The sequence below is a fragment of the Engraulis encrasicolus genome, chromosome 1, assembly GCF_034702125.1.
Source record: "Engraulis encrasicolus isolate BLACKSEA-1 chromosome 1, IST_EnEncr_1.0, whole genome shotgun sequence".
NCBI classification, from domain to species: Eukaryota; Metazoa; Chordata; class Actinopteri; order Clupeiformes; family Engraulidae; genus Engraulis; species Engraulis encrasicolus.
Window position 1 is genome coordinate 21,032,049 of NC_085857.1, and position 15,000 is coordinate 21,047,048.

The 15,000-nt window shown below is 45.5% G+C and overlaps 1 protein-coding gene across 1 annotated transcript in view; it reads right to left on the reverse strand.

Annotated features, from left to right (window-relative positions):
- The window catches only part of LOC134449080 (voltage-dependent calcium channel gamma-2 subunit-like), a 125,426-nt gene that overhangs the window by 11,543 nt on the left and 98,883 nt on the right, over positions 1–15,000 (reverse strand). The window lies entirely within an intron of this gene.

Consider the following 15,000-nt stretch of genomic DNA (forward strand, 5'->3'; position numbering starts at 1 on the left):
TTGTATTGCTTGCGACAACGCCTTATGGTCTAAATGTGTCCCGTTTTAGAGATATTGCCATGTCACATTTGCAGTATAGTAACTGCAATATCCAACCTAATTCCAAGGCTTTAAAGACCTTTTTTCTCAGTTTCAGTGTTGGCGTAGTCACTACACTTAGTCTTTGGATGGCCCATACTGTATATAGAAAACGGGTATAGCCCTCAGATGGAAGATTGGGGACCGTGTATGAAACAAAGACTGTAGTATGCAGTTGTATGTAGTATGTGTTGCCAGATCGGGCAGCTTAGGATGGCTGTTTGTGGGTAAAAATGTCACGTAGCAGAAAAAAAATTGCAAATTTTTAGCCATAGAAATCAATAGAATTGGGTGGGATTTAGTGCTTCTAGGCAGGTTTTTAGCATTTTCTGGGCTGGAAATCATCAGCCTCATCTGGCAACCCTGGTAGTAGGAAGGGGGCTAGTCGGGCTGCACAATTAATCGAAAATAATCGAAAATCGTGAAAAATTTTAATCGTGATTTAATCGTGGAAATAGTGACCTACCTGTGAGAACGTCCTTGAAGCCAGAACATATTGACAGGCTGGTGTTTCTGGCCAGAAATCTGTCCACCTAAGTTTCATGCTATTGCCTTTACATAATCATTACAATTCATTTTATTTTGCTCATCCCGTATATAATTCATTCTTGGTTATATTTCATCTTGTTATCATTTTCCAAAAAATCTGCAAAATTCAATTAATAATCGTGATTACAATTTTGACCAAAATAATCGTGATTATGATTTTTTCCATAATCGTGCAGCCCTACGGGCTAGCATACCAGCGTCGCACTGCTATACAGAGGGAGTGCAGCATGCGTTTTCTTTCTTTTTTTTTTTTTTACTGTATACTAATGACGACAGCTTTTTTCCAATTTGAGTTTATGGCTTTTGGCAAGAGAACACTCGGGCCCGGTGTTGCCGCACACCTCTGTTTCAGTACGGAGAGAGAGAGAGAGAGAGAGAGAGAGAGAGAGAGAGAGAGAGAGAGAGAGAGAGAGAGAGGGAGAGAGGGAGAGAGGGGAGGTGCAGGATGAGATGGCTGCTGGAGGAGGCTGCCCGGCGCTCCAGGTTGACATCTGGCTTTTATGTAATTGCTCTCGCTACTTGCCAGGGAGAGAGAGAGGGAGCATGGAGAGGTAGAGAGAAGAAGAAGAGAGAAATGGAGAGACATAGAGAGAGAGAGAGAGAGAGAGAGAGAGAGAGAGAGAGAGAGAGAGAGAGAGAGAGAGAGAGAGAGAGAAAGAAATGGAGAGGAGAGAGAGAGAAATAGGGAGGAAGAGAAACAGTAACCGAGAAGAAACAGAGAGACGGCGAGACAAAGAGAGAGAGAGAGAGAGAGAGAGAAAGAAAGAAAGAAAGAAAGAAAGAAAGAAAGAAAGAAAGAAAGAAAGAAAGAAATGATCGCAAAGTCAGGTTAGGAGGAAGTAAAGGGAAGGGGAGGACAAAATACGTAGCTTATGATGAGGCGAAGAGAGAAAAATCTTGGGATTGGGAAACCGCTTTGGTCCCCCAACTTGACTGATTTCTTTCCTTGCTTATACACCCTACTATATATTCAAAACATGCTACTACAAATGTAGCCAAGCTGTGCCCTCCTAGTGACGCAACAGCTTCAGCGTTGCTACCAGTCAGGTCAAGAGCAATGCAAGTACTTTCTGGGTTCCCGCAAATACGGGAACTCCTCCCACTTTGTTAGGAAGCAAACAATCATTAGCAAACCAAGGGAGGTCATTTGGGAAATGCTGTTTGGGAAATGTTAATTGTTATGCTCTTGGTCAGACCAGGTCTCGAAGATTTTTGAAAGTCGATGATAATCAGGCTACTACATATGCGTATCATCCAGCTGGGAAAAACTCTAGACATTGCTGGAAATTATTTTAACACAATATCATATTGAGTCTATCCCATCGGTGATCTAGGCTATGCTAAGAGCTAGAGAGAAAAAATGCAACATGTTCACTATCTTCTAATATTCATGGCTTTAAATTGTAGCCTTTGTCTTGAATGTCCCCTTTTCACATTGTCTTTAATGTCCCCATCCCGGCACTCACTACAGTGTGTTAGCATTTTGGCTCCTAAGTCTCCTACTAGTATTTCCACACTATCAGCCAAGAGCAGGGAGAACAGACACCAGAGTAAGGTATTTAAAGTTGTCCTCTCATCGTTATTTCATCATTGTTATTGAATGCGTTACGCGTTGGTCCTGTTTAAAAAGAAAACGTTATGGTTGCTTTGTTTCAAGCCGTTTTTGCAAGCTAGCAAGGTGGCTTGTGGACAAACAAGAGGGTCTTCCGAGTTTCTCGTGGATATCTGTCTCTGATTGGCTCCCTCCTCCTGCTCTGCAGAGAGATTCTAAAGGTTATAGACTCGCCACTTGTTGTGTATGTGAAGGATTAAGAAGGATTGCAGAACGGACACGGGCTGTACATTTGATAACAACTTTAGTGGTTGACTTCATGCATAGAACTGACTCGTATATTAATGTACACATTCCATATCATAATGCAGTACGGTGCCACCAGGTGGACGGAGGAGGTAAGACACTATACCACATATCCCTCTTTTGTAAGAATAAGCTGAACAGTAGCATAAGAATGCAGGTAATTAAAACTAGAAACTCATAGTAACTTGAATCCATGAAATAAGCAATTCAAATTCGGTAAGTATTAAAACCTGTAGAAAACATAAACCTCATTCATTAAGGCAGGTAAGTATGTATCAAAAATAAACAATTATAATGTAAGAATTTATACTATCAATAAGTAACAACTAAGTAGGACCTAGTTAATGTAAACACATCTTAAAGGTAAGTATTATGCCACAATATGAACCGTATGACATTAAATGCAGGCAAGTAAGCAAACTGTATATTGATCAACAGTAAACAATGAACATTTTCACATTTTACATCATATCACATCTTTTCTCTCTCTTTTTTTTTTTTAAGTCACATAATCCTCGAGCCATGCAGGAGCGTGTCGTGCTCTCGGTACCCGAGGGGACTGATGCGGTGAGTGTACAGACTCAGGTTCAGGTGGCTCAGGCTCGGCACCTTGGTTGCTTGGCAGGGGGCAAGCCTCATCAGGCTGTGATGCTGGAACAGCAGCACAGGCGGCGGATGAGGGGGCAAGGTGGAAGGCATTCCACACTTTTCCATCGGACAGCAGGTAAGTGGCAGGACCCTTTTGGGCTACCACCTTCAGGGGGGTTGTGAACTTTGACAGTCTTTTTGCAATAATTCCAGGTTTGCGGATGCGGACAGCAGATCCGATCTGGAAGTTGGGTGGTTTCGCACCACGTCGTTTGTCAGTGTATTGTTTGGATTTTTCTTGTTTCTTTTGAATGTTCTGTTGCAGGTTTGTTATGTCAGCGCAGGGGCACATGGAGTTTGTACCTCTGATGTGCAGCTTGGTGTTGAGAGGTCTACCATGCAGTAGTTCAGAAGGTGACACTGAAGTCACGGCATGTGCAGTGTAAGAACTGTGTAAGAACTCAGTGACAAAAGGTTTCAGTGGTTTACCTTCGATGTTGGCTGTTTGTAGGCAGTCTTTGAACACTCTGTTGAAGCGCTCGATTTCCCCATTAGCCTGTGGGTAGTACACAGAGCTGCGACAGTGCTTGATGTTCCTGTCGGCAAGGAACGCCTCGAACTCAGCCGAAACAAACTGCGAGCCGTTGTCACTAACCAGCTCCAGGGGATTTCCTTCTCTGCTGAAGACAGTGGCAAGAAAAGTCATCACAGTGGCAGAGGTAACAGTAGAGCTGAAAGCAATCTCAGGCTGTAGTAGTCGATGAGTGTGATGGCAAAGCGGCAGTCAGCAGGTGCAGTGTGAATTGGACCAACAATGTCCACAGCCACCTTTTCCCAGGCAGCAGTAGGAGTAGGCACAGGTTGAAGTGGAGCAGTGCGGGTTTTCGCGGTTTTGTCATGTTGGCGGCAGGTAAGGCATTCTTTGATGGCAGACTCGACCTGCGCATCCATTCCAGGCCACCAGTACAAGTCTCTCAGTCTTTGTTTTGTGCGAACGATTCCTGGGTGTGTAGCATGAGCAAGCTGGATCATCTTGGCCTGTAGTTGTTCGGGTACGACTAGACGGTGAGTGCCACGCACTATGACACTTCTGCACAGCCAGCTCGTACCGCATATCGAAGTATGGCACGATGAGAGGGTCTAGGCCTTTTGCAGTGCGAGGCCATCCCTTTGCAATGAAGTGTCGCACTTGTTGTAGCAGAGGGCACGCATCACAGACACTGGAGAACTCATCAGCTGTAACTGCAGCGAAGTCGGGGGACAGGGACACAGCAGCTACCATCTCCAACTCCATCTCCTCGTGTTCATCTGTGATGGGCAGAGGCAAGCGTGACAAGCAATCTGCTGTAACATTCTCATGGCCAGGTTTGTATTCGATGGTGTAATTGAAACACAGCAGGCGAGCAGACCAGCGAGCTATTCTCATGCCTGCACGTCCAAGGCCCTTGTTAGTGAGTAGAGTGGTCAGGGGGCTATGATCAGCCCGTAAAGTGAAATGACGGCCCGAGAGGTAAGTACACCACTTTTCAGACGCCCAGACACATGCCAAGGCCTCTTTTTTGACTGTTGAGTAGTTGCGCTCACATGCAGTAAGCGGTCTCGAAGTGAATGCAATGGTCTGTTCTGTATTGCCCTTCATCTGTGTCAGCACAGCGCCAATGCCATAGTCTGACGCATCTGTTGTCACGATCGTAGGGAGCTCAGGATCGAACAAGGCAAGGGCAGATGATGTTGCGATGATTTATTTCACTTTGCAACAGTTCTCCTTGCGCCTCCTCTGGCCAGTGGAAAGCAGTGGACTGGCGTAGTAGCGTACGGAGAGGTTCCACAAGCATGGCATAGTTGGGAATGAACTTTGAATACCACGCAGTCAGGCCCAGTAAGGAGCGTAGAGATTGTGCATCGTGTGGAGGTGGAGCTTGAAGCACAGCTTGGACATGGACAGGGTCTGGTTGTAGGCCAGAAGCAGATATTAGATGCCCAAGGAAAGGCAACTCTGTCTGTCTGAAGTGCCATTTCTCAACATTGAGCTTCAACCCACTCTCCTGTAGACAGTGAAGTACGGCTTTCAGTCTGGCGTCATGCACTTCAGGCGTCTCTCCACTGACAATTATGTCGTCAAGATAGCACTGCACACCCTTTAGACCCGCCAGGATCTGAGACATCATGCGTTGGAATGCACTGGGTGCTGAGGCCAGGCCGTAGGGCACTCGTGTGAAACGAAAGAGTCCATCATGCGATATGAACGCGGTAAGATCTCTGCTGCTTGGATGCAACTGCACTTGGTGGTATGCATTTTGTAGGTCGATTGTGGAGAACATTGTAGCACCACGGAGCTCTGTAAAGACCTCTTCGATGTGTGGCAGGGGGTGACTGTCTATCACCACAGCCCTGTTTGGTTCACGTAGGTCCACACAAACACGAAGACTACCTGACTTCTTGCTGACGATCACCAGAGGCGACACCCAGGCAGATGAGTCGACTCTCTCGATGATGCCGTCGGCTTCCAGACGTTTCAGCTCCTCGGAGACAGTGTCGCGCACAGCATACGGGAGTCGGCGTAGTTTCTGCTGGACTGGAGGCACATCTGGACGCATTTTGACTTTGTGTATGAATCCAGTAGCAACGCCTAATGCGCTTGTAGTGTTGACTGTGTGACTCACCAGTGGTGCAGCAGGTGAAGCAGGTGTGGCGATCTGTCCATCTTGGATGTGAAGGCGAAGTGCAGTGAACAGATCCATTCCAAGCAGTGGTGTGCCATCGGGGACAATGTAAAAGTCAGTGTGTGCGCTCTGATTGTGGTAGGTCACAGTAAGCTGGAGACAGCCAAGTACAGGAATAGGCTTTTTCATGTAAGTCACCAGGCGTACAGTAGGCTTAGTGAGAGGCACATGCATGAATGACTGACTGTAGATGCTCTCAGGGAGAATGGAGACTGCTGAACCAGTGTCAACAAGCAAATCAGTGGTAAGTGACTGTCCATCTTTATCATGAAGAGACACTGTGCAGGTAAGGCGATTTGTTTGGGAGACAGAAGCGGTAGGAGCAACATGTAGCACTGTAAGATCGGGAACAGCAACCTCTTTCACACTGTGTGTGGGAACTGAGCTGCGGCACACTTTACTGAAATGTCCCGTTTTTCCACAATTGTTGCATTTTGCATTCTTGGCAGCACATTTGGGGTCATTTGCTAAGTGAGAGTTGGATCCACAACGGTAGCACGTTTTATTTTGAGAAGTGTGCTGTGTAGGTGTACGTTGGACTGGTGCCTGCGGTTTGCCTTTGCCCCGACGCTTGTTGTAAGCACCGTTGCCTCCTCTCGGCTGAACGAGTTTCACCGTAGCGTCATGCATGGGAGCAATAGCTTTAGCTTCAGCCACCGCAGATTCAATTTGGGTGGCGATCGTGATTGCCTTATCCAATTTCAAGTCAGTTTCCAACAGTAAACGTTCTCTAATCCGTGTGGAGGACGTTTTCTCGATCAGCTGATCTCTTATCATGTCATCGGCTAACGTGCCAAAATCACAGTTCACTAGCAAGTCCCTCAATGCAGCAATGTACTGTACAGTTGTTTCGCCCGGTCTCTGAGCACGCTGACGGAACTTACTCCTCTCAGCCACGACATTCACTTTCGGCACAAAAAACTTCTTCAGCGCGTCACAGGCAGACTTGTAAGAAGTGCCAGTGTCAGGTAAGGAAAGAAAAATGCGCTGGCCTTCGGTGCCTACACAATGCAAAAGTAATGCGCGCTTACGTTTGTCCGGCATTTCATTCGTGGTCAATGCTAGCAGGTAATTTTCGAACATCTGTATCCAGGTTGTATACAACATCGTCGGCTCACCCGGACTTTCCAGTAATGCAGGAGGTTGTGAGATTCCGATACTAGCCATTCTCGTCGCCAATATGTTGTGTATGTGAAGGATTAAGAAGGATTGCAGAACGGACACGGGCTGTACATTTGATAACAATTTTAGTGGTTGACTTCATGCATAGAACTGACTCGTATATTAATGTACACATTCCATATCATAATGCAGTACGGTGCCACCAGGTGGACGGAGGAGGTAAGACACTATACCACACCACTTCCCCGGGTGGTACTGCACTATAGGGCCGCCAACTGAGGCGTGCAGGCTCCATTCAGGGCTGTGCTCTTTCGACAGCGACCCCTAGGCGAACTGCAGGCATGGATCGACTAGAGTGGGGATGCTGTATATAAACTGGCTGTGTGCTCTGTGTGTATCTGAGAGTAGCAACCAGCTGATAGCTAGGCTAAGCTAGGTTTCGGGTCACCAGGCGTTGCTTGTTTTGAAAACAAGCAGAAAAAAATACTTGACATGTTTTTAGAAAAGTGGGTTGACATAAACCCTTGTAGGCAACGCCTTCTTTCAATGTGACGCAACACAGACAGGCTTTCGTAATTCGCTCGTGGTTCTGCATTGTTTATGTCAATTGGGAAACACAGCCAGGCGAGGTGACGCACCACTAAGAAGCCTTGCATGTGAGTTCAACTTGGGGTGACCGTGTGATTTTCAAAAGGAGCGAGTAAAACTATCTTTTATCGGAAGTTGACCTTTAAAGATGTGGTGTGTGATTCGGTTTATTTTTTTTACAGGTTAATGGAAATTTGACCTCTGTGGCCAAACTACACTAAGTTGTGTGGCAGAATTTTCTTTCCCTTATTGGCTGTGTATACCAATGATCCAGCAAATGCCATTCCACTCTGTGTTAAATCGAGTTTTTCAGAACCAAGAATGTATACCAAGAACATTACTTGAAACTTATAGTGTACGTAGGTTTTCCGTTTATAAACATTCGGGCTGTGTGGAGGGTCAAGATGCTAAGCAGCCAACCAGGTAAGCAAATTTTTTGAGTGACAGCAGTTTCCAACAATAAGAGGTTGAAGAGTGTGCAGCCAGGGGCGCAGAGCCAGGGGCGCAGAGCCAGGAACTGTTTACAAACAGCAAACCCAATATATGTCTGGCTGTGATTACCGTGAATCAAAAGTATATTATCTTGTATCTATTTTGTCAGTGAAAGTTTTACTAAATTCCTTTTCTCATTCTCATTTTCTCTCTCTCTCTCTCCCTCTCCCTCCTCCGTTCCCCATGAGTCCCCTATGTCCTGCTTAATTCGTATGATTTAAAAAAAAATTTTTTTGACGGAGTAGTACTGTTTTTTGCCACTGTCTACGTAAATGAAGCATTTTCAAAAATCAAACTGTCTCTCTCTCTCTCTCTCTCTCTCTCTCTCTCTCTCTCCCTCCATCTCGCCACATGGTTGTGATGTAATTGCAGTGGGTTGTACCCTGTGTGCCTATGGCTCTTGTGCTGAATCATTGGCGTATAGTGAAGCGCAGCGCAGTCGCCCCCCAACACCACGAGCCAGCGACAGCATGACATCATCCGCATGGATTACCTCACTGCCCTTTGTGACATCACTCAACTTCCTGGTAAAAGGAGAGGGGCCCAGTCTCTATTCGAATCAGGCCAAACATTATTGATTTTCGGGAGAAGGGAGGAGAGGGATGGATAGGCTTACACGCCCTGCTGTGTATGTGTCTGAGTCTGTGTGTGTGTGTGTGTGTGTGTGTGTGTGTGTGTGTGTGTGTGTGTGTGTGTGTGTGTGTGTGTGTGTGTGTGTGTGTGTGTGTGTGTGTGTGTGTGTGTGTGTGTGTGTGCGCGTGCGTGTGTGTTTGTGTGTGTGTGTGTATGACAGAGAACCGATGGGGGCAGAGAGAGAGATGGAGCGACAGTCCTTTGTGTTTGCGTTTCTGTGCGCACATGTGCGTGCGTGCGTGCGTGCGTGCGTGTTTGTTTGTGTGCTCAGTAGAGGTCATAGCTGTTTTGGCCGGCGCAAAAGGTTCTGACCATATCTAACGTGATCACAAGGAGCTTGATCCTAATTTTTGGAACAAGCACAGACGCATGCACGCGCACACACACGTGTACTCACGCACGCACGCACGCACGCGTTCACACAAACACACACACACACACACACACACACACACACACACACACACACACACACACACACACACACACACACACACACACACACACACACACACACACACACACACACACCTTTGCCCTTACAAACTCAATGTTGAGGGCTTACTTATTTCATTGCATTTAATTGATCACTGTTGTTTTTTTTTGTTATCTTACTTACATCTTATTCTATTGGATTTTGTATTCATTCATTTTATCGTATATAACATTTTTCTCACTTCTCCTTAGTTCCCGCTACAATCTTATCAAATTGTAAAGCACTCTGTGGATGTTTACAATAGTGATATGGAACACCATCCTGCCTTCCCTTTGCTTGCACTGTTGGCAGGAAAACAAAAGCAACAATCTGATACAATAGACTAAATAATGAACCTACAGCCAAGACTGCAACTGAATGGGGCCTACTGTAGATATTAGGTTTGAGTTTATTCCCCTACGCCCCATTGAGTTAATGCAGTGGTTCTCAAACTTTTTCCATCATTCCCCCCTTCAGAGGGTCTGAATGCTTCCGAGCCCCCCCAAGCAACAGCAGTAGCCTATTCGTGCAGACTGATTTTGGGATCGGTGCGAAGAATCAAAGGAAAGGTGACAAAGGAACAAAGGAAATTTGATATTTTAATAGGGAGGGACTGCAGTCGAATGCAGATGTGTGTTCATTTCCTATGCTATTCAAATTCATGACAATTAATCATATAATGTTGGTGAGGGCTTTAAACTTATTGACTTATTGGTGAGACAGGAAATCATTTCCTTGGGGGGAAAACCCCAAAATTAGATGTCACACGCCCCCCCTGAGATGCCTCCACGCCCCTCCCAGGGGGGCTTACGCCCCACTTTGAGAAACACTGAGTTACTGTACTGTAGCTACCAGGGCTGGACTGGGGGAGAAATAGGCCCCCGGCACTTTTGGCATAAAGGGCCCCCCCTCATAATTAGCGGCGCACAACTGACACACCGGTGGGCCATTTAGTCTCACATACATAGGGTGTGAGCCAGAGGCCAAATTTTCACATGGGTATCACCTGGGGTGGCAAAGTCTATCAATGTTTTTTGTAATCCTCCATGCCTGAGGGACATTATTTGGTATGATAGCCCTCTGGAAGTGGTAGCTTTTTTAATTTTTACTTACTTTTATAATGACACCCAGTGCATTTTGCAATACATGCCTATATAACAGTGCACGCACATGAATCCAGTGTTGCCAGATGGAACTATTGTGTGAAAACCTCAAAATTATCGTTTTTGGGGGTTTTCTTGGGATGATATTATCATACACAAACCAAATGGCTGTTCAAGGCAACTGAATGAAAACTCTGACATTATCGTACATCATGTTTTTGATCGTGCAGAGCACAACATTATGGTACAAATACGATAATTATTGCACATCTGGCAACACTCTCTTGCTTCCTAACTCCTCTATTGTAGGTTTTAATGGCCCCTTTACTATTCTGGGGTGCATTTCTGGAAAGCGTAGTTGTTAGCAGTTAGCAACTTCGGTAGTTGCAATGGGAAATTGCATTGCAACCAACAAAGTAGCTAACATAGTTAGCAACTACGCTTTCCAGAAATGCACCCCTGCTCTGTTCTTTTCTTTTACCCTATTCTGTTCTTTCCTTTCATTTTTCACCTTCCTTTACTAGTATTCTTTTCATTTCTTTTTTTCAAATCTTGTCCTTTGCATCTTCTTGTCTTTTTCTCTGTATCCCCCTATCCTCTCTTCTCTTCTTCGTTGTGTTCTCTGTATCCCCCTATCCTCTCTTCTCTTTTGTGTGTGTTGTCTGCATCCCCCTATCCTCTCTTCTCTCTCTTCTCTTCTTCCTTGTGTGTTCTTTGTATCCCCCTATCCTCTCTTCTTCCTTGTGTGTTCTCTGTATCCCCCTATCCTCTCTTCTCTTCTTCCTTGTGTGTTCTCTGCATCCCCCTATCCTCTCTTCTCTTCTTCCTTGTGTGTTCTCTGTATCCCCCTATCCTCTCTTTTCTTCTTCCTTATGTGTTCTCTGTATCCCCCTATCCTCTCTTCTCTCTCTCTCTTCTCGTCTTCCTTGTGTGTTCTTTGTATCCCCCTATCCTCTCTTCTCTTTTGTGTGTGTTCTCTGCATCCCCCTATCCTCTCTTCTCGTCTTCCTTGTGTGTTCTCTGCATCCCCCTATCCTCTCTTCTCGTCTTCCTTGTGTGTTCTCTGCATCCCCCTATCCTCTCTTCTCGTCTTCCTTGTGTGTTCTCTGCATCCCCCTATCCTCTCTTCTCGTCTTCCTTGTGTGTTCTCTGTGTCCCCCTCTCCCATCCCTCCCCACCCCTGCTGCGGTGTGAACTCAAGGCCCTGTAGCGCTGGAGCTCAGGCTTTAATTCCCCTTATGTAACTACAGCAGCACAGTAGAGAGAGAGAGGGAGAGAGAGAGAGAGAGAGAGAGAGAGAGAGAGAGAGAGAGAGAAAAGAAGAAGAAGAACAGAACAGGAAGATGGAAAGAAAGAGAGGGAGATAGAGAGAGAGAGAAGAAGAAGAAGAAGAAGAAGAAGAAGAAGAAGAAGAAGAAGAAGAAGAAGAAGAAGAAGAAGAGATAAGCAATGGGAGGGAAAAGAGAATGGAGGAGAGAGAGATGTGGAATGCGGAATAAAAAAGAGACATGAGAGGAGAGAGATGTAGAAAGGAATGAGGAAGAAGGAATAAGAAGAGCAGCAGGAAGATGATAAAGAGAGAGAGAGAGGGAGAGAGAGAGAGGGAGAGAGAGAGGGAAGAGGAGGAGAATGGAGGAAGAGCAGTAGAAGAGAAGGGTGAAGAAAGGAAGGAGGAAGGTGGATGAAGAAGAGAGGGGGATGTGCCCGCTCAGACTACTGCACAACGCACTGAGAGAACACACACACACACACACACACACACACACACACACACACACACACACACACACACACACACACACACACACACACACACACACACACACACACACACACACACACACACACACACACACACACACACACACACACACACTGAGGCTTTTTGAATGCCATTTTGAAAGAGAGAGAGAGAGAGAGAGAGAGAGAGAGAGAGAGAGAGAGAGAGAGAGAGAGAGAGAGAGAGAGAGAGAGAGAGAGAGAGAGAGAGAGAGAGAGGGGCAAAAGATTGCTCTGTGTTAGGAAGAAAAAATTACACTCATCCACTCATTTTTGATGAGAGTGAGAAAGACAGAGAGACATGACAGCTACAAATTCGAGGAATTAAATGTGTGCAGGAAAGAAATCAGAAATCCACGTTAGCTCTAACCCCTAACTCCTCCAGCTCCAACTGATCTAGGCTCAGAGCTTTCGTGTTTTACACCTGCAGTCAGTGTAAAACTGTGAAAGTTCCTATAAAGAACCTTGAAGATTCCTTTAAAGTTCCTTCAAAAAGAACCTTTAGTTGGATCATGGGGAACGTAAAAAGGGGTTAGATTGATGTATAAGCTGTCCTTGCCAAAGGCACGGAACTCCTATTTGCATTTATATGAGTGTACTGTAGTAGAAAATTCAAAATAGCACATTTCTGTCAAATTTCCCAAATGGTGCCACAGTGCTACAGACAAAAACACGCCGAAATGCAAATTGTTATTGCTGCATTATGAGGTTGCTGCGCAATTAAAGACATTCTTTACCAACACACTGTATTCAAACATGACATTTCAGCCATGGCAACAGTGTTGGGATTTTGTGTCTTAAGGGGGGTTTGCTAATGGCATGTACTTGTACTGCTTGTATGAAGATGCGTCCATTCCACTGAATCATCTCATCTAGTTAATAATCTACAACACACACACAAAATAATTAGCGACAAAACGACACAAACACTATTACTGTAACCAAAACTGCAACACATGGAACAGTGCCTAATTCAGACTGGAAGCGATGGGACTGTCCACCACCACCGCTACCACCCCCACCATGCCATGCCAGACAAATTGGCAAACAGCACAACACAACACACACATGCATGCACATGCACAGACAGATGCAAAGAAAGAAAGAAAGAAAGAAAGAAAGAAAGAAAGAAAGAAAGAAAGAAAGAAAGACCTGTTTGGAGCAATGGAGGGGAGTGAGAGAGAGAGAAAGAGAGAGAGAGAGAGAGAGAGAGAGAGAGAGAGAGAGAGAGAGATGTGTGTGATGGGGAGTGAGCGTGGGGGCCTAATGAGTGTGGCCAGTCCAGTCACAACAAGCTACTCGTCCAACACCACACACGCACGCACACACGCACGCACACACACACACACTACTGACAAGGTGCCATGGCAACAATGCAGAGGCTAAGGGGGGAGGGGGAGTATGTTTCCGTGTGTGTGTGTATGTGTGTGCGTGTGTATGTGTGCGCGTGTGTCTGCGCTCGCGCTCGCACACTTGTACATGTGTATATGTATGTGCTTATGTGTGTGTGTGTGTATGTACATGTATACGTGTGTGCGTGTGTGCATGCTCGCGTGTGTCAGTTCTGGCCAATAGTGGCGTAGCGTGAGGGAGGGTGTGAAAGAGCTACGCTGCTGCTTCAGCAGACCCACAGCTCCACTGACTAGATAGCACAGGTGAGGACAGGGCCAGTTAGCGTAGCGTAGCATAGCGTAGCGTAGCATAGCGTAGCGTAGCATGGCGTGACAGAGGCGAAGTAGCATACAATACTACTGTATACTACTAGGCTGATGAGACAGACCATTCGTTTTGAATGACTTTGTACTGTAATTCACGAATGGTCTGATTACGCTTCTCTGGGGGGAGGGTATTCAGTCGACCACCAGACGGGTGGTGTTACCAGCCAATAAGCGGACGCATTTGGGAGCATAATAACATAGGGTGAACTAAGGTAAATGGGGACATCAGCTAAATTGGGACAAATAAGGTTTTGGGTTGTTTTCTTTCTAAATATAAGCAGCCAATCACAAAATGGGATGTAATATTGTTACTGCAACTGTCATGTATAAGGATAATAATAATAATAATGATAATAATAATAATCATTTTATTTGGTGTTAAGTATCATAAAAGGAAGAAGCAAAGGTTTGAAGTGACAGTGGATCCAACACTTGTCAGTTGAGCTAGCTGACATGTCGATTATGCTATCATGAACATAAGGATATTATGGCTGAATTAGTGATTATATGGGCAAAGAATCATTCTACTTTGCCCCGCAGAAAAGTTATGATTCTTTTTTTTTTGGCAATAATTACTGCTTCATAACTTTTTCTTGTAAATATCCATGTCGAAAACGACCCAAACACAGCAAGTGTTATGTTTTCAGCTATACCATTTTCAAATTCAGGAAAACAAAAATTCAGCTAGAGATTCCTGACCATGTCAAAAAGCCTTGACGTCATCATCAAATGGATGTTTTGCACCTTTAAAACCCAAAACGGTTAGGTGGCGACCCAAACACAAAAGGAAGGCTATACAATCATCCATTTCTCCTGGAATATATTTTGTATCATAGTGCACTACTTGAGATTGTGCAATAACATGCTTTGGTAATGCTCATTCTGTTCCTGAGGGATGTATCACTGAACACATGACATGGTAGTGTCATGGGCTGTCATGGGTAAGCCGTTAAGAGTATCAGACTTGTAGCCCAAAGGTTGCCGATTCGACTCCTGACCCGTCAGGTTGGTGGGGGTAGTAATTAACCAATGCTCTCCCCCATCCTCCACCATGACTGAGGTACCCTGAGCATGGTACCGTTCCGTCGCACTGCTCCCTTACGGGCGCCATTGGGGGCTTCCCACTAGCATGGGTGGGACATAAATGCAATTTCTCAGTGTGCAGTGCTCACTTGTGTGCTGTGGAGTGCTGTGTCACAATGACAATGGGAGTTGGAGTTTCCCAGTTCAGTTGGACTTTCACTTTAGTATCTATTTGGCCATCTTCCGCTGTCCTTGAGCACAAGAACAGGAA